At 43.0% G+C, this 21,725-nt stretch overlaps 1 long non-coding RNA gene across 2 annotated transcripts; it reads right to left on the reverse strand.

The window, feature by feature from the left end:
- Positions 1–205: 205 nt before the first annotated feature.
- LOC106021969 lies at positions 206–21,687 on the reverse strand. Of its 2 annotated transcripts, none has more exons than XR_005877200.1 (3): positions 21,413–21,687; positions 9,164–9,252; positions 206–374 (listed from the first exon to the last, which is right to left on the reverse strand). It is a non-coding gene; the product is annotated as an uncharacterized LOC106021969 (long non-coding RNA). The 2 variants fall into 2 exon arrangements; XR_001197087.3 differs by having other exon boundaries at positions 206–377; positions 21,413–21,686.
- Positions 21,688–21,725: the final 38 nt, after the last annotated feature.

Genomic DNA, 21,725 nt, shown 5'->3' on the forward strand with positions numbered 1-21,725 from the left:
AGTTAAAAAACAAACAACTGGAATGTCAATGGAAATGACAATGTGAAGTTGCAGATATAACAGGGAGCTACTGAAAACTCGGCTACAGGTCGGACAGATGCAAGCGAACCTAGCTGAGATCAACCAGCTGCTTAATGCGCCACATTAGAAAATGTCTCGGTTAGCATTTCTATTGCTGCGATGAAGCACCATGACAAAAAGCAACTTTGAGAAGAAAGGGTTTATTTCAGCTTAGAGGTTCCATCACAACCAGTCATGAAGGGAAGTCAAGGCAGGAATCGGAAGGCAGGAACTGAAGCTGAGGCCACGGAGGAGCACTGCTGACTGGAGCACTGCTGACTGCTGACTGGCTTGATCCTCATAGCCTGCTCAACCTGCTTTTTTTTTTAAAAAAAACTTTTGTATATTTAAATTAAAAACAACCTTATTTTACATACCAATCCCAGTTCCCTCCCCCTCCTGTCCTCCCAAGCCCCCCACTGACCCCCATCCCATCCCCTCCCATCCACTCCCCAGAGAGGGTGTGGCCTCCTATGGGGAATCATCAAAGTCTTGTCACATCATTTGGGGCAGGGCCTAGGTGCTCCCCCATGTATCTAGGCTGAAAGAGTATCCCTCCATAGGGAATGGGCTACCAAAGTCTGTGCACTAGGGATAAATACTGGTTCTACTGCCAGAGACCCCATAGATTGCCCTGGCCTCCCAACTGACACCCATGTTCAGGGGGCCTGGTTCGGTCATATGCTGGTTCCCCAGCTGTCAGATCAATATCCCAATATAAAATAGATTCCAAACTTTAAATAAAAGTCTCTTTTAAAAATCCAAAGTATCTTCAAACAGTCAATGCCTCTCTGAAATTCCAAGTTTCTCTAACGTTTCAAAATCCCTTAACTATTGAGTCCTGTAAAATAACAAATGAGTTACATCCTTTCTTATTCCAAGAGGGCATAGTTACATTAAAGTTAAAGCAAAACCGAAGAGCAACAGTTCCTTGCCACACTCCTGGGACTACCAGTCTTCTGGTCTCCCACCGCTTTGTTGCGGCACACCTGGCATTTCATAGGCTCAGGCTGGCTCCACTCCACACCTGCAACTCTTCTTGGTGGTCATACCAGGGCACTGGCATCTGGAACACACTGGGATCTCCTACTTCACCTTCACCAGTAGCCTCATTTGGCTCTACCACATGGTGGTGTCAAACCTCAACTTCTGTCCTCAACCCCTTCGGTCCTAGAGCTTCTACTTCAACTGAGGCTGCATAGTCACCTAAAGTTCCACCTATCCTCTCCAGGTGCCACACCTCAGCTGCTTTCCATGACCCCTCCCTGCCCTCCAAACCAGTAACACCTGGGAGACTCTTGCACATCCGAAGTTTGGCTACCAGCACAAGATACAGCCCTGAGCCCTTTCTGGAACACAGCTTCTCAGGAAACACGTCCCAGAAGATTTTTTTCCCCCTCAATGATTCGGTTCTCTTTTTAAATCACGTCCAATTCTTCAGCTACAGCTGACCAGTATCAATTGTCCCAGAAAAGCAAAAGTTTCACTTCAGTGGTTCTTAATTAAAAATATCACACGAACGCTTCCCTCAGAAGCTTCTTCAGCAAGGCCTCCGCAGTCTGGGCTCATCTCAGCAGTCTTATCTTCCAGACTCCCACAGAACAGACCACTGAGCTCTGAGCACTCAACATCTCTTCCAGCCCAAGGTGCAGATGCTACTACCATAGTCCTCCCAACCTGGTACCAACTTTTGTGTTAATATTTCCATTTCTGTGATGGAACACCATGACCAGAATCAACTTGGGGAGGAAAGGGTTTATTTCCACTCAGTTCATCACTGAGGGAAGTCTGGCAGGAATTCAAACAAGGCAAGGACCCAGAGGCAGGAGCGGATGCAGAGGGCATGGAGGAGAGCTACTTATTGACTTGCTCCCCATAGCTTGCCCAGTCTGCTTTCTTACAGCACCTAGAGCCATGATCCCGGGGTGGTACTGCCCATATCTATCACCAATCAAGAAAATGCACCACAAATTTTCCCGCAGGCCAATTTTTTTTTTTTTTTTGGTTTTTTGAGACAGGGTTTCTCTGTGGCTTTGGAGGCTGTCCTGGAACTCACTCTGTAGACCAGGCTGGCCTCGAACTCACAGAGATCCGCCTGCCTCTGCCTCCAGAGTGCTGGGATTAAAGGCATGAGCCACCAACGCCCGGCTTGATAAGGGCATTTTCTCAATTTCCTCTTCTCAAATGACACTAGCTTTTGTTGAGGTAACATGAAACCAGCCAGTACAGGTATTTTCCTTTTTGCTGACAGAATGCAATGTAAGGAGGGAGTACTCCAACTTCAACTCACAGTTTGAGAGCGCACAGTCCATCAAGCAGTGGTGGCCTAGTGGTGGGGCTGTGAGGAGCTGCTTACTTTGCCCCTGCTGTCAGGATGCAGAGAGCAGACAGGAAGTGGGCTGAGCTTAAGCCCCACCCCCCAATGATCAATGTCCTCCATGGAGGCTTGGTCTCCTAAATGTTCCACACCCTCCCAAAACAGTGTCATCAGCTGAGAATCAAGTGTTCAAATACATGAGCCTATGCAGGACATCTCATGTGCAAACCAGAACATTCTTTCCTTCCCTGCCACAGGCTAACAAACATCTCATAGAGAAAAATGCATTTATTCAATCGTCATAAGTCCCCATTATCTTTAATAGTCCCAACACTGTTAAGAGACTTAAGTCTTTTCTGAGACTCATGGCAGTCTCTTAACTGCTAGCCCCTAAAATACTTAAAAAAAAAAAGTCATAGTCTTCCGATATAAAACAGCACAGAGTAATCATTCTCGTTCTAAAAGGGAAGAATACTGATGGGGGATGTCCTTCTGTATATGTCTCTCTTATAGTTGATGAATAAAACACTGATTGGCCAGTAGAGGCAGGAAGATAGGCGGGACTAGGAGCTGAGGAGAATGCTGGGGAGAGAGGAGAGAGTGGCAGCAAGAGACACCAGGTAGCCACCAAAGGAGTAACAGGTCCAGGCATTCTCCAGTAAGCCAAGACCAAGAGAAAATACATAGATTCGTAGTTATGGGTTAATAATTAAAAGGGAGCTAGCCCTGGCCGTCAGACAACAGTTTAACAATCAATATGTCTCTGCGTGCTTTGGAGCTGAAGGGGCTTCAAGACCTATCAGGACAGAAACCTCCAGCTTCAGAATCCAATATGGAGGCACACAAGAAAAGACTGGACCAATCATGACTGAAAACCAGCAGGGCAGACACCAAACTCTGTAACTCCATTTCCAACCCTGGGACTCCTGACAGAACCATCTAGATTCCAACAACCCTACCTCTCCAGTTCTGTTGCCTTTGGCACACACAGCCTTTTTCTTGGCCAGGTCCATTCAGTACCTATGCTTTTCTCTGCAGACATCTCATGGTCCTGCCATCTCCAACACCCTGAAGTCTCCACGGCGACCTGGGCTTCAGTTCTATTCAATGACTTCTCAGAGCGTCTTTGTAGGAGATGCGGACCCAGCACACATTGCTAGGACTTAATAGCTTTATGGAACCTGATACAAAACGCTTACGTCCCCCTCACTCTTGCACTTAGCATTCCTGCACAGAGTGTCGTGTGAACACTGCTGTCAAGTTCTGCTGTCAGTCTGAGGTGCAGACTGGCCCCGTTCTATCATAGCTACAGTGCAGTGTCCTCTGTGTCTGTCTATTCTGGGGAAATACTTCTGCAGTAAGGCTTGGCTTCTCTTCAGTGAGGCTGATAATCCCTTTAGCAAATGTAGCTGCTTTCACACTCACCTGGCCTGCAACTTTAAACCATTCCTCTCTTCTCCAAACTAAAGAGTTCTATCTTTCTGCTTTACTTGCTGATTTTTCTCCCTACAGACCTGGATAAGAGCATTGAGGAGTAGCCATGCCAACCCATTTTGAAATTTCCTTTTCCAGACAAAGAGGTCCATTATTTTTTTTTAATTCAACCTCACTCAAGTTTTCCAGACTGTGGCAGAGTGAGTGTTTCCAGACACATTCTTTGACAGAATGTAATGTGAACAGCTTCTATCCTGGTTCCCAACGGAGTCCTTATGCCTCCTAAAACTTCATAGTTGGGATACCACTGTCCTTGTTGTTCTAAGCACCCTGGCCTTCCAAACTACACCACCATAAACCATGAAACTAGGCTTATAGAATTCTCAGGCTCTCCTAGCTCAAAGTTCCAAACTACTCTACATTCTTTCTTCAAACCAGGTCCTAAAGCCTACAAGCCATGTGGTGGCTGGGTTTATGGAAGCAATGTCCCCACTCCTGGTACTAATTTTCTGTTTTAGTTACGTGTTTTGTTACTATGGTCAAACACACGATAAAAAGCAACTTAAAGGGGAACAGTTGGCGTATAGTTTAAGAGTATTAAATCTACTGAATAGGAGAGCATGGCAGCAGGAACCTAAAGTCACAGGAACCTAAGGTCACTGTCAGGAAGCAGAGCAAGCAGGAGTAGGGCTAGGCTAGAAACCCTCAAGGCCTGTTACAACTCACTTACCCCAGTAATGCCCCACCTTCTGAAGCTTTTGCAACCTTCCAAACAGTGCCACTAGCTGGAGACCAAGGATCAATCAAACATATGGGACTAGGGAGATATTTGTATTTAAACCACAACAATGACCTATAAACTTGTGAGGGAAAAGAAATGTTTTGTGTGCTAAGAAGTAGGGCAAATGGCTAATAATTTCTGACGTGGAAACTTGGCTAGCTAATGCTGTCTTATTTGTGACACTGGGGGACTGAATCCGGGCTTCGCCTATGCTAGGCAGGCACTCTATCACTGAGCTAAGTCACTAGACCAGGCTGACTGCTCTGTGTGAGTTTCCTGAGGACTGCTGATCCCACAGATCCCGTCCATCAAAGTCACATTCATATGTAAATGTAACCCTTTTTGTGTCAGAACATTGTTAACTTGACTCAGGTACTCGTTCAAGTAGATTTCCTATGAAATACTTAAACAGAATAAACAGCTCTTGGGCACAAAAATTATGTAACGGTATTATGAGAATTTTTAAAGAAATGATTGCAAGTAATTGTAGTTCCATCGACAGAACCAGTTTTCATAATTGAGACCATTAGAACCAAAATGTTAGCTTGACAAAAGGATCCGAGTCCCCACTGGTTAGCCTCCTATTTGGAAACAGTAGTTAATAGAACAAAATCTGAGTACTGCAAGAAAATGTGCTGTTCCTTGGGATTCTGAAAAGAAATGGTGTGATTATATTGCAACATATTTTCCGAAAGGTAACTAAAAAGAGAAGGATGTTCTCTCTGGGGTGCTGGTGTTTCTCTTGTGGTTCTGAAGATGAAGATGCTTTTGCCATTCCCATTCTGGCATTTAGGTTAGCTGTGTGTTTGCTCTGTCACTAAGTTTCCTCATGGGTGACATGAGGTTGCTGGGTAATCATCCGACCACTTCTATCCTCGTGAGCCTGCCTCAGTTTCAGATTTCTGTCTCCTAACTTTGCTTTGGTCACCAATCATTTATTTCTAGTCTACTATTTGCCAAGCATTTTACTAATCATTGGAGATACAATAATAAACCACGAGACAGGGTCTCGCTCACATTCTGTGAATAAAAATGGCCGCATTATTGAAAATATCTGATATCATGCTATACCATCTCACAGGCAGTTTTATACTCAAGCTTCACTGGAAGGCTGTTAACTGGTTAGGACAAATTATCTTCATCTTATCATTTGTATTTTTTTAAGTGTGTGTGTGTGTGTGTGTGTGTGTGTGTGTGTGTGTGTGTCTGTTTATGGGGATGGGTGGAATGTGTGCCCATGAGAGCACAGGCACCTGTGGAGACAGAAGAGGTCATTGGATCTCCTGGAGCTGGAGGCTCAGGCCCTTGTGAGCTGTTTGAGGTGGATGCTGGAAACCAAACACCAGTCCTCTGGAAGGGCATTAAGAGCTCTTAACCATTGAGCCATCTCTCCACCCCCAACCATCAGTAATCTACACTTGAAGAAACTCAGATGTTAAAAATATCAAAAGAATGGCATAGATGTTAAAAAATATCAAAAGAATGCTGAGCTGTGGTGGCACAGAGCTTTAATTCCAGTACTTAGGAGGCAGAGGACAGAGAATCTGAGTTTGAAGTCAACCTGGTATACAGAGCAAGTACCAGGCTGGCCAGGTCTACAGAGAGAAACCCTGTCACAAAAAGCCAAAAAAAAAAAAAAAAAGAATAAATAAGTAGATAAATAGGTAAGTAAATGAATGAACTTTGGGGATGGAGAGATGACTGAGCAGTAAAAAGTATTGGCTCCTCCTTCAGAGGACCCAGGTTCAATTCCCAGCACCCATAACGGCAGCTCACATCTGTCTATAACTCCAGCTCCAGTGGATCTGACACAGACACATACACAGGTGTGCTGATATTTTGTTAGTGCTCTAATAAATAAAGCTTGCCTGGAGATCAGAGCATGGAACTAGCCATTAGTTAGCCATAGAGGCCAGGCAGTGGTGGTTCACACCTTTAAACCCAGCACTAGAGATCTCATGCCTTTGGTCCCAGTACCTGGGTGGCACAGGCCTTCTTTAATCCCAGCACTAGGAAGGAGGAAACAGGAAGTGATATGGCTGGGCAGAGAGAGGAATATAAATTAGGAGGAGATAGGAGCTCGCCCCCTTTTGAGGCTGAGGAGTTGACTGTGCTTTGCTCCATTACTTCTTTCAGCTTTCACCCCCTAATATCTGACTCTGGAATCTTATTATTAAGAACAGTTAGAATTACAGGTAGTTGTTAGCTGTCATGTAGGTGCTGGGAATTAAACCTAGGTCCTTTGGAAGAGCAGACAGTGCTCTTAACTACTGAGCCATCTCTCCAGCCCTGATTTTTTTTTTTGAAACCCAGGGTTCCTGCATACTTACCTAGTATACTGTCTGCTCTAGAAGAGAAAAATGCTGATCCTGACTATTGAAGACATATATGCATGTATATGTAGCTAGATGATAGAGATTATGTATGCATGTACATGTAGATAGATGATAGAGATTATGTATGCATGTCTATGTAGATAGGCAGTAGAAACTGGGGCATGCTTCTTACATGTTCCCCTTTTCTTTGCAGAGATAATATAAAACAAATCCTGAAGATCAGTTTATTTTACTCTTTATATTCAATATAAACATTTTTCAATTCAAGACTCTTATCTTAAACCACCAAAGTGCCAAACATACTCTAGATATGTCTTTTTGTTTTGTTTTTAGATCACGCATTCTTTTCCAAATGAAACTTTATTTTATGTTAAGGAATGCTATTAGTTCCTCTGTGTTCATTTGTGCTACAAATAGCGGAATGCATGCTTGGATGATTTATTTAAAAAAAAGTTCTCTTTCAGTTTTTTAGGCTGAGACGTTCAAGACAAAGGCAGCAGGTTAATGTCTTCCAAGGACACAGTCTCCACAGATGATGCCCTGAAGGCTGTGACCACCAAGGGAGTGCTGTTTCTCAAGCATCAGAAAAGCAAAAGTGGCCACTTCTGCAAGTTCTTTTCATAGCTTTAATCCATTTGTCAGAGCTAAACCTGTAGTTGCTAAACACCCCTTGGACCCACCTGCCAATGTGGCTGCACTGGGGACTGAGCTTCTCACGTGAGAATTTAGAGGAGGCGCATGCTCTCTAACCATAGTCACAGAATTTTTAGCTAGAGACATGGTCAAGAAGAAGAAAGCTTTCCTGCAACCTACTGCAGCTAGAGGAATAAACCCTAGAATGTGAGGCATTCGCTCATGTTTGAATTAAGCTTCTGGAGATGCCCATAAGTGGAGAGAACAAATGTTTCCTTTGCTGACTAGAAAGATGAACCAGTAGCTGGTACTTAAGCATTTTAACCTGTGAGCCTACGTACTACATAAAAGTGAGTAAGGCATCCAAGAAAGAAACACTTAGATCCTTGACGAGCATGGATGTACCTGGTCAGTTGGGAAATAAGCCTCTCCCCTCCAAACTTGAAGCCAATGTTAGTTATCTTGGTTTCTAACTATTTTAGCACATATAGCTAAATTAACCATAACTGATATGTATTTCCATATAGTCTTTCCATTGTGGTGGCGCTAGACACAGTAACATAGGTTAGCTCTGAGCTACTGCTCTTCATCTAAAGCACTTTTAACTGAGATACAGCCCATAAAATCTACTGTTTTAAAATGATACATGTTCACTTCCCCAAATGCCTTTCCCTGGAAACTGTCCTTACTATATAATCAATGTCTTTTCTGCCATCTTAATTGATAGGCTGTCCAAGCAGACAAATTGCTTGCCTCTTAGGAGAAACATTTTGTTGCTGGCCTGCTAAAAGGATTTGAAGAAGAGACTGAGAGTAGCACAGAAGCTGGCTGGTGAGCAGCCTGAGATCTCTAGACACACATCACTGGTTTTAGCCAGCTCTGGGTGAGTGTACCGAGCTGTCAGAGTGGATGTATCCTAGGCAGAGATCAAAGTGCATGTACAGAAGTTCAAATACCGTCAGCAGGTCCAGGCTTAAGAGGTTTCTCGAGTAATTTTACAGCTGGGAAACCAGCCCCTGAAGACACAGTGAAAAAGGACCAGGGTATTAAAGAACTTAAACATGGGATTTTCACTTGTTAAGCAAACATCACAGCATTTTCTGAATCTCTTCTTATACTTAAAAAAAAGTAAGGGACAAGACCTTTGGTAATGAAGAAAAGGATAAATGTTTCTTTTAAAGATGCAAGCAAGTTTCCAACATTCCTAACATTCAGGCCAGGTATGGGAAGGAAACTCATTTTAAAACTCCCAGTGAGGCCCTGGATCTGATTTTTGTTTGTTTGTTTGTTTGTTTGTTTTTTCTGGTAGTTTTGTTTTTTCTTTCTTTTATATTTTGTTTTACTTTTTGGGAAAGAATATATGGACTGCTTCACAGATTTGCATGTCATCCTTCTGCTATGGTCACCCTAAACTCTGCATTGTCCCAGTTATGCTGGAATGAATACAGAGATGCTGATGAAGTGACAAAAAATACTATTTTTCACTATGAAAATATCTGTTGAAACCATCTTCTTTTTTCAGTGCCAGGGATTGAACCTAGAGCCATGTGCATGTTGACAAGTGCTCTGCCATGGAGCTACACCCCCAGCGTCATATTTTACCTTAATGAGATGCAGGAGACAGCATCCTCAATGGCAGAGCTGTTGCCCAGTGACGGGTGCTCTGGAATCCCAGGCTCGCTGCTGTTCGCCTGGCCAAAAGATATTTAGAAAATTGACACATTATTATATTGCATGTGTGAGAGCATCACATTAATTGAAATACTGAAAATCAGAGGGCTGGGAAGACTGTTCAGTGGTTGAGAGGACCTGGGTTTGATGCCCAGTACCCACATGATGGCTCTCAACTCTTGGTAACTCTCTTCCAGGGGATCTGATGTCTTCTTCTGACTTCCTCAGGCACCAGGCATGTGGCACACAGACAAACATGCAGACAAAACACTCATGTACATAAGGTAGATAAATTTAAATAAATATATAAGAGAAACTCAAAAGACTACTGTAAGTCCTATACGTCTAAGAAATTATTGGAAAATAATTCCTAGTAGAGAAAGCATAAACAAGAGGTAAAACCCTACTTTAAACCTCACACATGAGAAGACTTTACAAGTACCAAAAACAGCAAAGCAATTCAGACGCCAACTTTCCCTTTACATGCATATACATGAATCGTTGCAGACTGTATCTTCTAAAAGCGGCTGAAACAGTATGGTATGTCCCAGTGTTCTCTTCACAAGTTGACCTTAACAGGAGGATGGAGTTTATGTCCTTTTCCCCCTAAACCTGAGCAAACATTTATGATTGCATCAAGCAGCAGATTTCAGGGAAATAATACTATGTAAAGCTTGAGGTTAGATGACACAAACGCAAAGTGTTTCATGTTGGTTTCTTGGGATACTGTGGGAACTCACTTGGATACTCTGAGAAAACACAAATTAGCCCACTAGTTGTAAGGTGACCCAGCTAATGGCCACTCTCATCTGCAAGACATGTGTGAAGATGTATTCAGTGATTCCAGCCCCAGATATGTCCTCATAAACATACCTGGCCCGTGTATCTTTCTCTAAGCCTTCTGTGTATCAGAGCAAAGAGAAGTCATCCCATTGTCTCCTACCTGAATTCCTAACACAAAATCTGTAAGCATAATGAAACAATTGTTTTATGCCACTGAGTTTCAGGATGGTTTGTTAGTGTGTAGCAATAACTGGAATATAAACGTTACAAGTCATATTGGTAAATTTTCAGTATCTGTAATTTCCCAGGACAGATCCTGTTCTTGTTGGCTCCCTGGTGCTGTAATACACACTCTGGCTAAAGGTGAGGGAAAGGGCTTATTTGGCTTCCATTTCCAGGTCACAGGTCAACACTGAAGGAAGGCAGACCAGGAACTCAAGTAGGAACTTGAAGCAGAAACCATGGAGCTAACACAGCTTGCTGGCTGGCTCCTAGGCTCACACTTAACTAGCTTTCTTATACAGCTCAGGCTCACCTGCCTAGGGACAGCGCCACCCACAGTGGGCTGAGTCCTGCTGCATCAATAAATAATCAAGATGATCTCCTACAGACCAAGCTGAGGTCAGTAATTCCTCAATCCAGGCTTTTCTTTCTGGCTGCGTCAAATTGGCAATCAAGGCTGAACTAGGAGAGGACCACATGATGGTTGCTATTGTCAACTTGACAGAGTCTAGTATCACATGAGAGACACAGGCGTGCCTGTGAAGTATTACGTGAGATGGGAGAACCCGCCTTGAATGTGGGCAGCACCATTCTGTGGGCTGGGGTCCTAGACGTAATAAAAAGGAGAGAAGGAGCTGTGCGCTAACACTCACTGTTCTCTGCTTCCTGGCTGCTAATTCAGTGGGACCAGCTGCCTTGGCTCCTGTTACCGTGACTTCCTCATCATGCTGAACTCTACCCTGAACTGTGAGCTAAAAGATCTGTCTTGGGCTGGAGACATGGCTCAGAGGTTAAGAACACTAGGTGTTCTTCCAGAGGTCCTGAGTTCAATTCCCAGCAACCACATGGTGGTTCACAACCATCTATAGTGAGATCTGGTGCCCTCTTCTGGCATGCAGATATGAATGCAAGTAGAATATTGTATACATAATAAATAAATCTTAAAAAACAAAACAAAACAAAAAACCCTCTGCCTTTCTTAAGCTGTGTTTGGCCAGGGTATTTGTCACAGCAATGAGATGGCCATATTCTAAAGTATCTCTCGATCATGAAATAAGAAGGGAACTGGAGGTGAAGTTCAGTGATACAGTGCTTGCTTACATGGATGAGACCTATCTTTTTGCCCACTAAAATGGAGTGAGACATAAAAGAATTGCCATTCACAGACCGTGCCTTTTTATTGGGTTTAGACTTTTATCTTCCAGAACTCTTTTCCCCGAAAGTCCTGTCCTCAGCTGAGTGCTGTCTTGTTTTTGCTTAAAATGTGAATGCTTGTGAGTAGTGTTATCTTGTGAGTAGTGTTTTCTTGTGAGTAGTGTTTTCTGGTGAGTAGTGTTTTCTTGTGAATAGTGTTTTATTCTGAGTAGTGTTTTCTTGTGAATAGTGTTTTATTCTGAGTAGTGTTTTCTTGTGAATAGTGTTTTATTCTGAGTAGTGTTATCTTGTGAGTAGTGTTTTCTGGTGAGTAGTGTTTTCTTGTGAATAGTGTTTTATTCTGAGTAGTGTTTTCTGGTGAGTAGTGTTTTCTGGTGAGTGACTAGTGTTTTCTTGAATCTCAGCATAGCTCAGCTTGCTATTTGCAGCCTTATCACTTGCTCTCAAACCAACCCATTGTCTTCTTCCTGAATCTGAACCTTCTGAGGGAAAAGAAGAGCAAATGATGCCAAGTGTTAAAACCTGGCCACTCTGGTAAAAAAAAAAAAAAAAAAAAAAAGCAAAACAACAACAAAAAAGTGCTTCTTTCTATGATTCTTAAACCTCCCCTGAACACTTGAAATTACTTAAAAATCACGAAGTTGCTGGCTGTTGCAGTACAAATCCTCAATCCAGCACTCAGGAGCCAGGACAGGCTGATTTCTGTGAGTTCCAGGTCAGCCTGGTATACTTAGTGAATTCCAGACCAGACACAGTGAGCCTCTGTCTCAAGAACAAATAAAAAGGAGAAGGAAGAGGAGGGGGAAAGAAAGTTAGGAGGGAGGGAGGGAGGGAGGGAGGGAGGGAGGGAGGGAGGGAGGGAGGGAGGGAGGGGGAAACAGTGGGCTGGAGAGATGGCTCAGCAGTTAGAGCACTGACTGCTCTTCCAAAGGACCAGGGTTCAGTTCTTAACACCCACATGGCAGCTCACAGCTGTCTGTAACTTCATCCACTTCCAGGGAATCTGACACCCTCGTACAGACATAATTGCAGGCAAAACACCAACGTACATAAATAAAAAAATTAAAAATAAAGAAAGAAAACAAGAAAAGGCATACAGGAGACAAGGACTTGAAATTATAACTGAATCTACCACACATTTCTCCAGTTCTGGTCATGAATGCATGGATGTTTGATGTTATTGATACTGAAACATTTCAGAATAATATTTTATTCTAATTTCCTCAGCTCTTCTCTCAAACCAACCAATATTTAGGCTTTCTTTATGCTTTCTGTAGTGGGTATTTCTTTTTTATCTTTTCAATATCCAATTCTTTCTCTTTCTTCCTTTCTTTCCTCTTCCTCCTCCTCCTCCTTCTCCTCCTTCTTTCTTTCTTTCTTTTTTTTTTTTTGAGATAAGGTTTCTCTGTGTAGCTCTAGGTGTCCTGGAACTCACTATGTAGATCTGATTGGTTTTGAACTCACAGAGATTCACCCGGCCCCTACCTTCTCAGTGCTGGTATTAAAGGCACACCTCTACTTCTCTTTCTTAAGAGTGCCCCCTGGAGACTCATTCTCTGCAGTGTGGGATCTGGTGTTATGGGTCAATGGGATCGCTTCTATGACTGCACAGGTGGGACAGAACACAGATAAGGCAGCATTGTGTAGATGGTCAACAAAGGCTCTTGCAATTCTTGAAGGAGTTAGGAAAGTCATAGGTATTTATATCTGTAATCCTAGTGGTTTTGAGGCAGACGAAGCTTTCTGTGAACTTGAAGCCAACCTGGACTCTATGAGGAGTTCTAGGAACTGGAGAGATGGTTCAACAGAGAAGAGCATTTGCTGCTCTTTCAGAGGACCCAAGTTCAACTCTCAGCACCTACTTAATGGCTCACAACTGCTGTAACTCCAATTCCAGGGGATCTGACGCCCTCTTCTAGCCCTGCAGGGTGCCAATCACACACACGGTACACATACATTCATATAGGCAAACACTTAGACACATATAACTAAAAATGAATTTTAAAGAGAGAGAGAGAGAGAGAGAGAGAGAGAGAGAGAGAGAGAGATTTTTCTGGGTGAGTTTATTATACAAAAAATATAATTTCTATAAAAAGCGTCAACATTTTCATTCCCTCCTTGCCTCTCTCCCTCCATCCATCCCTCCCTCCTCCCTCCATCCCTCCCTCCATTCCTCCCTTTCTCCTTCTTTCCCTTTCTCCTTCCTTCCCTTTGTCCTTCTCTTGGTTCTTTAGTTCTCACTCTGGCTCGAAATATGATTCCCCAAATCAAAATATTATAGATAGGGTAATCCTGAACAGTGTAACCTTTTTTTCCTTCAAACTTTGTTCAGCCAAAATATTGCAACAGCTGACTTTCCCTTTCCCTTCTCTACTGCAAAAATGACTAAATAAGCAGTCCCCAAGAGATGCATAAAAGGGGCACTGTACCTAGGGGCACAAACCATTGAACACTTTTTTCCTGATTTATTATTCATACATAGCACAACTTCAGGGTCTTCTTTTTACTCCAGGAAAAGGACTGATATGCTCATAATTTTTTCATCAATTCATGGTTTTAAAGAATGGAACCCAGAGCTACCTTCACTGGGGTCATTGACATCGGAGGTGGGGAAACTTGTTCAGATGCTTGTTACTATTTCAATCTAGTGGCTGTGAGAAGACCTAACATTCACTTGTTTTCCATCTTGATTCTTCTCTGCTTGAAATGCTGACACCCAGCTCAAAGCACAAATTAGATATAAAAGGGATCACACCTTCTTGTTGTGGAATATTACTTTAACTACATAAATGTGTGCTACATTTGTTTATCATGCATTTGTTTAAGTATGTAAAGATGTGTTGCTGTTTCACCTTGCCTGCCTAAGGCACCTGATTGGTCTAAAAAAAAGCTGAATGGCCAATAGCTAGACAGTAGAGGGACAGGAGGGGCTGGCTGGCAGAGAGACTAAACAGGAGGAGGAATCTAGGAGAGGGAGAGATAGAAAGGAGGATGCCCAGAGCCATCCAGCCAGGCAGCTGCCAACCAGACACAGAGTAGGATGTACAGAATGAAAGAAAGGTAAAAGCCCCGACGCAAAACATAGATGAAGAGAAACAGGTTGAATTAAAAGAGCTAGTGGGACAAGCCTAAGCTAAGGCCGAGCATCTATAACTAATATTAAGTCTTCATGCCTTTATTGGGGAGCTGGTTGGTTGCCCAAAAGAAAGCTTGCTATGTCTTCTCTCTGCTTTCTGTCAGCATTGCCCTCTTTGGGAATGGCTCACCCACCAGGGATTTCCAGTTCATTCCACAGTCAACTCTTGCCTCTTCAACTGGCTTTCTTCCCCTTGTAAAGTCTCTGGGGACTGATCTAATGCTCTTTAACCATCCCTCCTCTTTTTTTTTCTTTTTGTCCCTTCTTTTTAGTAAATGAAGGCTTTAGATTTGTTTTAGTGTTTCTTCTCACCCAGCATCTCCACTGGCAGGTTGAGGCCCTTGTGTGGTATCTAGTGATCACTGCTGAATCCCACCCTTACTGGTATTTGCTCCTTGGAGGGGAAAAAAATAAATGTTTTATAAAGCTCAAATTGGCCTTATCAAACAAAACATCTGCTAGATCAGTGAATGGCTGCTGACAGCGGGGGACAGCAGTGCTGGCCTCTCCAATAGAAGTCACTGCAGTTAATGGAAGCTATTATGGGAAAATTCTGTCAAGAAGTTTTCCTTTTCTTTTTTTCTCCTCCAGACAGCTAAAAAATTTTTAAAGAAAAAAAATGTATTCAGTTGCTAGGGTAACGTGTGGTCTCAAAACTACTGTAACAAAAGCCAGATATCACATATCACACTACCAAATTGTTAATTTGACTGGTATTTTAAAATAACTACCTGAAAGAGATGTTTTTCTCATTGCCCTGCCTTGCAGAGCGAAGGAAAGTAGAGATTGTGGAGCGAGTGAAGAAGAGGAAGAAAAACGAATTTGGTTTCTTTGAGAAATCTTTTTATCTCATTAAATATTTGTTGGACATAAGAATCTGCTCACGTTACAGACATGCGGACATGCAGAGATTACCTCATTGTGCCGAGCTACTGTTTTCAATGTTTCTTCCCGTTCCAAACCATGACTGGGTTTTAAGTGAATGGTGTTCTCTGGTTGTTTGGTAAATCTGCTTGCTGAGATAAGTCACCTAAGCAAGCAGGCTCTGAAATCATTAGGGGTGACTAGGATCTCCTGTGTCTTACTTTTCATTCTGTGACTTAAAGGGGATACAATATAATATGTAATATATAATATATAATACATAATATAACAAAGACAATTCAGCAGAGACGCCATAGTTGGAAGTACCTAAAAGCAAATTCTTTTTTTATTCATTTCTAAATTTTTCTAACCTCTCTGAACCTTGATTTATTCACTTTAAAAACATCAGGACCAAATAAACTGCAAGAGAAAAAGGAATGACTCGATGTTAAAAAATAAAAGGAAGGAAGGAAGGAAAGGAGTGTGAGAGATTTGAGATGTATAGATTAAAATGGACTTAATAGGCAATTAAAGCCAAGTGTGGTGCTATAGGCCTTTAATCCCAGCACTTGGAAAGTGGAGGCAAGCTGACCTCTGTGCATTTGAGGCCAGAGTTCGAAGACACCCAGGCTACATAGAGAAATCCTGCCTTAAACAAACAAAAAAGAAACCCCAAACAAAGAGGCAATTAGCTAAATATTATGTAAGAATAACTTGACCAGCTGCGCAGAAGTGCTCACCTTTAGTCCCAGCACTCAGGAGGCAGAGGCAGGTGGATTTCTGTGAGTTCAATGCCAGCCTGGTCTACAGAGTGAGTTCCAGGACAGTCAGGAATACACAGAAAAATCCTGTCTCAAAAAGCCAAACCGAAAAATGGTTTTGGTCTAACAAAAACAATTATAAAGCATCATCTTTAAGACTCCAAGGTATGGCACATGTCTTTAATACCAGCACTGGGGAGGCAGAGGCAGGTGGATCTCTGTAAGTTTGAGGCCAGCCTGGTCTACAGAGTGTGTTCCAGGACAACCTCCAAACCAATACAGAGAAACCCTATCTTGAAAAACAAAACAAACAAACAAAAATACTCCAGGCTACACTTGAACATTGACTAGATAATTGACACTATAAGGAATGATTTCAAATGTGTTTAAATGTGATCATAGCATGGCATTGTACATTGTAAGTTTTTAAAATATCTTTTCACATATATATATGTAATATAGATAATTAATATGGTGTCTGAGATTTGACTTAAATGAAGAAGAGATGGAAATAGCAGAAAAACAAATTTGGCCCTGAGATGACAATGGTTGGCCCTGGATGATGGATGGCATTGTCTTTACTTTTTGCTGTTTTGGTTTTGGTTTTGGTTTTTGGTCTTTGGTTTGTTTGTTTGTTTGTTTTTTGAGACAGGGTTTCTCTCTGTGTCTTTGGAGGCTGTCCTGGAACTCACTCTGTAGACCAGGCTGGTCTCGAACTCAAAGAGATCCGCCTGCCTCTGCCTCCCAAGTGCTGGGCTTAAAGGTGTGCGCCACCAACGCCAGGCCTTTGCTATGTATTTAACACTTTACATAGTAATGTTTTAAAGAGAGAGCTGGAGAGATGGCTCAGTGGTTAAGGTCAGCATGCAGGTACTTCCAGAAGAGCCAGGCTCTATTCCCAGCACCCACATCAGGTGGCTCACAACCACACCAAACTACAGCTGTCTGACACCTCTGGTCTCTAAGGGTACCTGCACCCACATGTAAACATGTAACACACACAACTGAAAATAAAACATTTTTAAATGAGAAATTGATCAGTAATAGTCAATGCTTAGACTATTGTGTGAAATAAATGAGATGCTGAGTGCAAAGCGGGTGCTACAATGCCTGGGATATAATAATTGCTCAATAAATGTTAGCTGTTGTTCCTAAAAACAAGACCTCCATTTTTTATGGGCAAAAATTGTGGAAGGTAGCATGCACATGTAACTCCAAAAAAACGACTACAAGTTAGAGGCTAGCCTGGGAAAAATAAGAGAGTTCAAGCCCAGTATGAGATACATGGTGAGACCTTACCTCATAACAAAAAACAAAAATCCAAGGGCTGGATAGATGGTTCAATGATTCAGGGCAGTTACTACCCTTGCAGAGTTCCCAGTATTCACTGGGTGGTTCACAACCACATATAAGTCCAGCAACACATTCCTTTGGCATCCTTGGGAACCCTGCCCTTGCCTCCCCCACAGACATATACAAAGTAAACAAACAAATAAATAAATGATCTTTAAAATGCCAGGCATGGTGAGGCATCCCTTTTCAACAGCATTCTGGGAAGTACAGGCAGGTGGAACTCAGAGGTAGGGTTAGAGGCCACCTTGGTCTAGGTAGAGAATTCTAGGACAGCCAGGCTACCTAGAGGGACCTGGTTTAAAAACAAAAACAACTCAATGCAATTCCTCTAAAATCAGGAACAAGACAAGGCTGTCCACTCTCTCCATACCTTTTCAACATTGTACTTGAAGTTCTAGCCATTGGCATATGACAGCAAAAGGGGATCAAGGGGATACAAATTGGGAAGGAAGAGGTCAAACTTTCACTGTTTGCAGATGATATGATAGTTTACATAAATGACCCAAAGAACTCTACCAGGGAACTCTTACAGCTGATTAACACCTTCAGCAAAGTGGCAGGCTACAAGATCAACTCAAGAAAATCAGTAGCCCTACTATATACAGATGATAAAAGGGCTGAGAAAGAAATCAGAGAAACATCACCCTTTACAATTGCCACAAACAACATAAAATACCTTGGGGTAACGCTAACCAAACAAGTGAAAGACCTGTATCACAAGAACTTTGAATCTTTAAAGAAAGAAATTAAAGAAGCCCTCAGAAAATGGAAAGATCTCCCATGCTCTTGGATAGGTAGGATCAATGTAGTAAAAATGGCAATCCTGCCAAAAGCAATCTACAGATTCAATGCAATCCCCATTAAAATCCCAGCACAATTCTTCACAGACCTTGAAAGAACAATAATCAATTTTGTATGGAAAAACAAAAGACCCAGGATAGCCAAAACAACCCTGTTCAACAAGGCAACATCCGGAGGCATCACCATCCCTGACTTCAAGCTCTATTATATACTCTATTATATAGAGAGCTATAGTCCTGAAAACGGCTTGGTATTGGCCCAAAAATAGACAGGTAGACCAATGGAATCGAATTGAAACCCTGATATTAACCCACACACGTATGGACATCTGATCTTTGACAAAGAAGCTAAAAATATACAATGGAATAAAGAAAGCATCTTCAACAAATGGTGCTGGCATTACTGGAGGCTGTCATGTAGAAGAATGTGGATTGATCCATGTTAATTGTCATGCACAAAACTTAAGTCCAAATGGATCAAAGACCTCAACATAAATCCAGCCATACTGAACCTCTTAGAAGAGAAAGTGGGTGGTACCCTTGAACGAATTGGTACAGGAGACAGCTTCCTGAACATAACACCACTAGCACAGACAGTGAGATCAACAATTAATAAATGGGACCTTCTGAAACTGAGAAGCTTCTGTAAGGCAAAGGACACAGTCAGCAAGACAAAAAGGCAGGCCACAGAATGGGAAAAAATAGTCACTAGCCCCACATCTGACAGAGGGTTGATCTCCAAAATTTACAAAGAACTCAAGAAGCAAGTCTCCAAAACACCAAAGGATCCAATTAAAAAGTGGGCTGCAGAACTAAATAGAGAATTTTCAATAGAGGAATCTAAAATGGCTGAGAGGCACTTGAGAAAGTGCTCAACATCCTTAGCCATCTGGGAAATGCAAATCAAAACAACTCTGAGATACCATCTCACTCCTGTCAGAATGGCTAAAATAAAAAACACCAATGACAATTTATGCTGGAGAGGATGTGGTGAAAGGGGAACACTCCTCCACTGCTGGTGGGAGTGCCAACTTGTTCAGCCACTTTGGAAATCAGTATGGAGATTCCTCAGAAAAATGGGAATAAACCTACCACAAGACCCAGCAACTCCACTCTTAGGCATATATCCAAAAGATGCCCATTCATACAACAAGGATGTCTGTTCCACTATGTTCATAGCTGCATTATTTGTAATAGCCAGAACTTGGAAGCAACCTAGATGTCCCTAAACTGAAGAGTGGATAGAGAAAATGTGGTACATTTACACAATGGAGTACTATTCAGCAGAAAAAAAAAACAATGGAATCCTGAGATTTGCAGGCAAATGGATGACACTAGAAGAAACCATCCTGAGTGAGGTAACGCAGTCAAAAAAAGAGAAACATGGTATGTACTCTCTCATATATGGATTTTAGACATAGATCTGGGGAGTGCCAGCCTACAATCCCATGGCCAGAGAGTCTGGGAAACAGAACCTTTATTCAGTGGCTGATGGAAGAAGAGGCAGACTCCCTCCATTAAGTACTGAGCTGAACTCAAGAAAGCCAGTAACAGAGAGGGAGGACTGATGACCAAAGGGATTATAACCCCCAGAAACAGCTGACCTGACAAGGGTTTACTCTTGAATCCCAGGCTGATGCCTGGGAATCCAGCATGGGACTGATCAAGACCCCCTGAATGTGGATGTCAGTGAGGAGGTCTAGGTAATCTATTGAGCCTTGGGTAGTAGATCAGTATTTATCCCGAGTATACACATGGACTTTGGACTCCCATCCAACAATGTGAGATGCACTCTCACCCTGAACTCTTGGGGGAGGGCCTGGGCCCTGCCCTGGATGAAATGACAGACTGTGGACACCCCCATGGAGGGCCTCACCCTTCCTGGGGAAATGAGGGGAGTTGGGAGGAGGGCACCGGAGGAGGGGAGGGAAAGGGAGAGGGATCTGGAACTGACTTGTGAAGCAACCTTGTTTCTAATCTAAATTTAAACTTAAAAATAATAATAATAATAATAATAATAATAAAAACAAACAAAAACAACAAAAGAATGTAAAACAAATCAAAACCCAAATCAAACAAAACCAACTCAGCCAACAACAAACCATCCCTAGAATCCATGGAGCACAGACCTGAAGCTGCTATGGAGTGGCCACTGGGCTTGTTTTAGTCTTAGTGTCTTAGCTGTGGGTGGATGTTCCTAAAAAGGCAAGACCTTTAATTCTCAAAGAGCACTGAGGTACTGCCAGGTATTGTCAGTGTGGTAAAAGACCAGCATTTATGTTAAGGGGGTCACAGGCTTGAAAGCAGCTTGGGCCTGTAAAGGGGAGGTTCAGAATGGGGTAACAGAAAGAAAGGCTGTCGGGATTGAACTGACATTTGTGTTTAATTTCACCCTTGTTGCAAACGCTATTCAACTTTTAAGGAAAGAGGAAAGTAAAGAGAAACGCCTTATATGAACAACTGCTAGCTCCCTCTCCATACTGTGGTCCCGAGTTCTCGCCTCGGTTATAATTTATTCTAGTGGTTGCACCAACACCCCAAACTTGTGAGGGGTTGACTTCAAAATTCTGCTTAATTAAAGCCAGACTATCTCCTGCAAGATGGACGTCCGGTTATAACTGGAGTTACTCCTGAAGCAGAAGCAAATTCCCTGCAACCTGGTTGCCTGATAAGTGTTCATCCCTCAGATTAGAGAATCAGCCTTTTAGAGTCTCATTCTACAGCCTCCTGGGATATTCTCAGCTAACCCTTTCCCTGCCAGACTCAGAGCAACGCCCCCTCCCCAGTCCAAGGCCACTCCCAGAGCCCAGAGGCAGTAAGAAGCCCCTAGCAGCCTTGACTGAAGGCGACCCCCCATTCCTTGAGGCGAATTTCTAGTCCTCTCCTAGTCTCTGGGTTTAGATGCTCTTAATTAGTAAGCCATAGCTATTTAAGAAGCGCTGGTACCCGGCTAGCACAGCACACTCTCTCGCTCCAACCCCAGGGCAAGGGACTGGGCGCAGCTGAGCAGAACAAGAAGCCCACAGCGCGACCGCGCGCGGGACAAGCTGCCTCCAAATCCCTCCCGCTCCCACGAGGGCCCGCCGAGTGGGGAACCCCTCCTCACTGCGGCAGATTTCAGGGGAGGGTTCCAGACGCACTGCGGAGGGAGTGCTGGTGTCTGCAGCTTGGAAGTTTAGGGTTGTCCTGAGATCCATCTCAGGCTGTGGGTCGAGGACAGCACAGCTCGGTGTCACCGCCAGTGAAGTTCCTTTGCTTGAAAGGATCAGGCCCTCCACTCCTCAGAGGGTGGAGATTCCTCGGGTTCCCTCCTCCTGCTGCCCCCCCCCCCCGGGTCGGAGAAAAGATGTGGAATTAGGATCGAGTGAAAAATCCCGCGTGCCCTGTAATTACACACACCCTGAAATTTTCAGCGTTGA

Source organism: Mesocricetus auratus, unplaced genomic scaffold (assembly GCF_017639785.1).
Source record: "Mesocricetus auratus isolate SY011 unplaced genomic scaffold, BCM_Maur_2.0 Super-Scaffold_100004, whole genome shotgun sequence".
NCBI lineage: Eukaryota > Metazoa > Chordata > Mammalia > Rodentia > Cricetidae > Mesocricetus > Mesocricetus auratus.